Below are 4,375 nucleotides of genomic sequence, written 5' to 3' on the forward strand. Positions count from 1 at the left end.
AAATAAATGTACGTGTCCAATGTGAGTAGTAAAAGATGGAGGAACAGTCGTAATGTTATCTCGTTGAGATGAAATCAGTAGTAACAGAGAGAAATATTTAAAGAACTTGACTTCAGGGTGCAAGTTTGCGAGTTTGGTCGAGCTATGGTTCGTATTTTAGCGAGTTTGGTCGAGCCATGGTTCGTATTTTAGCGAGTTTGGTCGAGCCATGGCTCGTATTTTGGCGAGTTTAGTCGAGCTACGGTTCGTATTTTAGCGAGTTTGGTCGAGCCATGGTTCGTATTTTGGCGAGTTTAGCCGAACTACGGTTCGCATTTTAGCGATGTTTGGTCGAGCTATGGTCCGTATTTTGGGAGGGTTTGGTCAAGCCAAAATACCCATGGCGAGACCAAACGAGTCTGATGTGCCACCGAAGCGTACAAAAAAAGTACGATTAGGTGTTTACCGTACCCAAATTTGGTCAACTGATCATGATATCGTAGCATATCAGGTCAGTGACTTGATATGGCAGGATATCAGGACAGTAGACACGGCTTCTGATTGGCTAATAGCGAATTTGGGTAGGGTTCTGTGGAATATCAGGTAGGTTTAGTCTGCCAATTTGTATTTCGGCCTGATTGCATGGCTGGCTCAACCAAACACCACCGAGGCGTACCAACTGCTATATTCAGTGCGACGTTTTACAATCATTCAATTGGATATGAACGATTTTGAGTTTAAATTTCCTCGATGGCTTTTTGGAATGTTTACCAACAGAGCTATTTGTTTCTTTTTGTTTCGAAATACCAAAGTATTAATTAAAAACTGCTTCTGTTACGCGTGCAAGCTTGAAAATTATAATTGATCGAACGAAATCAGTTCTGATGGAAACAATTTTTGTTTCAACATGTTTCAGCATTTCCTTAAGGCGTAGCAACGTCTCGAACACTTTTTAACGTGATCAGACCTACTGGAAAATCTAATTTCTGACGATTGAGGGACGAATTAGTCAGAAATAATTATTCTAAGGGCACGATTATTTAGAACTATTTAGGTTTTGGCGGGAGATTAACCTCATTCTGGGTCGGTCAATCTTCGTGTTCGTCCACTCTTTTGTTATTTATTTATCTTTTGTTATAACAGCTTGTATGTATAATTGTGAAATCGTCTAGCTTATTGATTTTGAACCCTTTCCTCGGGATCTCATGCTGCTGCGCGCATTAGATGAGGAATACGTTTCCACATACTTTTGGGCCACATCTAAAGGGTGGTTTTTTAGTGGTTTTTTTGCCTGGCGTAACACAGGTTCTGATCGATAGAACTAGTAGTTGCAATTTGCAAGGACAGAGATTATCTAACTGAATGTCTCGTGTTAGTGTAGTAAGAATTTTGATGGTAGTAGGAACGGTTGCTTGGGAGAGAAGTTAAGATTCCACGCGATGTGATATATGAATTCTACTCGCCATACTCTCAATGTCAAAAAATTTCTGGATAATTCTCGATGTCGAGAGGTCGGCCACGGCGTGGTCCAAAACGATCCATAAAATTGACGACTAGCCCATTTTACAGCTCCCTGCTTAGGGATCAGACCTTTGAACAGAAGAGGGGCTAGAGATCTCTATCGTCAAAGGTCCACCTAAACCTCACTTTCATCCAGAGCCTCGGTTACGTTTCGCAGAATTGTAAAATGGTCTGTTAAGGTGGCTTACTACAGTTTTGGTGGATTATAACAGCTCAAATTCTAACTCTTTTGAAAAATGTTCCAAGAAGTTTTTCCTTTCTCTGTTTACTGTTAACTTAAGACTTTTACCATTCTATGTGAAACTTGAACAATTAAACGTGAACAAATAGCCAAATTGAGCGACCGAGTACCTAAGGAGAGACTGGGCACTAGTAGCTTAAATCACATTTTTCTCAAAATCTACCCGCATGACTCCACCTCAAAATCTCAGGAACAAGAAATTGGCTCTGATTTAACATTCATGCAAAGTAAAATAAAAATCTGTAGGACAGATTTTGCGCAAACTGAGAAAATGTGAAATCAAAAATAGCTCAAAATCTGTCTTACAGATTTCTATTTTACTTTGCATGAATGTTAAATCAGAGCCAATTTCTTATTCCTGAAATTTTGAGGTGGGGTCATACAGGTAGAGTTTGAGAAAAACGTGATTTAATCTTTCCTTAGGTACTCGGTTGTTCATTTTAGCCATTTGTTGACGTTTAATTGCTCAAGTTTCACATAGAATGGTAAGACTTGCGTAAGCAGTAAATAGAGAAAGGAAAAACATCTTGGAACATTTTGCAAAAGAGTTAGGAGTTGGGCTGTCATAATCCATCAAAACTGTAGTAAGCCACCTTAATTACAATAGCTGGAGACTCGGTCGCCTCATGGTTAGTGCGCTTATATTGTCTCCGGATCGCGCGTTCCGGGTTTAAGACCTTGCCGAGGTCATTTGGTTGTGTTCTTGAGCAAGACACTTTACTCCCACAGTGCCTCTCTCCACCCAGTTGTATAAATGGGTACTGGTGAATTTAATGCTAGGGATAACCTTTCGATGGACTAGCATCCCATCCAGGGGGGAGTAGAAATACTCCTAGTCGCTTCATGCTACAGAAACCGGGAAAAGCTCCGGCCTGATGAGCCTCTTGGCTCGATCTCATGCAGGCATGTTTACCTATTCTAATAGCACTGAAGCGGTGAGCGAACCGTGTGAGTAATGATGCTGTTTTGTACTGATCAGCTGAAAAAGGCGCAGAAATGTTCACTAACAGTCGAGAGATCAGAGAGATTGCCGAAAATGTACCTGATAATTACTGAACTATGGTCTGCTGCTAACCAGTCAGATTCGAGTATTTTCTTGTAGTAATAGATACTGAAATTGCATTACCTCTGTCCAGACCTTCCTTTTGATAATCTTTGTCAACTGCAAATAGTCCTGCTGTTAAGAACCAAAAATAACCAGAATTGTTCATTTTGTGATAAAAGCATGAAACTTCCCAGGATGAGTAACCTCTATAAGGTAAACATTTTCTGATATGGAGCCATCCTAAATTTACACCCAGAACCACGCTACGCGCATGTCAAAAAATGACATATTAGGCCCCTACATGGGAACGAGGCTGAGTTAAAATGCTTATATTTCTAAGCCTTCTCCGGAGTACTTTGCCTAGATTTCTTGCTTTTAAATATGACAGCAACTTATAAAGTATCTGGAAGTTGAAAAATTTGTCACGTGATTAGTCACGTGACCATCATTTTCATTAAACAATAAAATAATACCGAACATTGCATTAATACGATTAATATTTTTTTTTCTCTTCTTCTTTCTCGTTTTTCCGCACAAATAAAAAGAAGTAATTATTTTGAACATTACAATATAGAGTAATAAGATATTCAAACTTAGAAACTTGTGTTTCGGCATGCACAATGACATATTGGGGCTTTGCATCAAATCGAGGCCGAGACAAAGGATGGATTTATGTTGGCTATTGAGGTGATTTGCTGAACGGGTCTGGCTTAACGGGATATAACTAATTTTGGTGCGGAATTCAAGGGAAAACTCTTGATTGGGTTAAATACTATTTGACTAATCGCACACAATGGTGCTCCGTTAATGGCTGTCTCTCTGACTTACTTCTCTCCTAAATGTGGTGTGCCACAGGGAACGATCCTCGGTCCTCTTTTATTTCTAATTTATATTAACGATTTGCCTAACTGTCTATCATTTGGCATACCTAGAATGTATGCTGATGACACCCGCATTACTTATGCTGGTTCTGATTTGCATCCGATTAAGTCTAATCTATCTCACGACCTTGAAAAACTAAGCAAATGGCTTGTGTCTAACAGACTTATATTCAACGCTACAAAAACGGAATTTATATTGATCGGCTCTAGGCAAAGATTAAGTACTTTATCTGATACACTCGAACTCTCCATTAATAATGTTCCGATTGAGCAAGTTTCCTCTGCGAAATCACCTGGAATAAATGTCAATGAAAATCTAACGTGGCATTCCCACATCAACTGTGTAAAAAGGTCGCTTCTGCAATTGGAGTCGTAAATTGAGTTAAGGTAATTTCCTTGAAATTGTTCTACCATCAAACTTTTTTTGCAACTTGGCATAATTAACATTCATGATATGAACACTAAGTTCGCCCTTGAGTTCGCCCTTACATCGACTCAACTTGATCGAGTCACATATAGAGATTATTCGTCGTTCTTTTATCCACTGCCTTATTAGATTACTGGTGGCGACGAAACTTCGCTTCGTGGCAGGTGATTTCGCTTGGGGCGAGTTGACTTCGCTTGGTGGCGACCGGGAGTTCGTTGGTGGCGAGACTCCCTGATGGTGAGATGACATAAACATACATAGACTGAAATGATTCTTCGAAA

Source organism: Orbicella franksi, chromosome 14 (genome assembly GCF_964199315.1).
Source record: "Orbicella franksi chromosome 14, jaOrbFran1.1, whole genome shotgun sequence".
Lineage (NCBI taxonomy): Eukaryota > Metazoa > Cnidaria > Anthozoa > Scleractinia > Merulinidae > Orbicella > Orbicella franksi.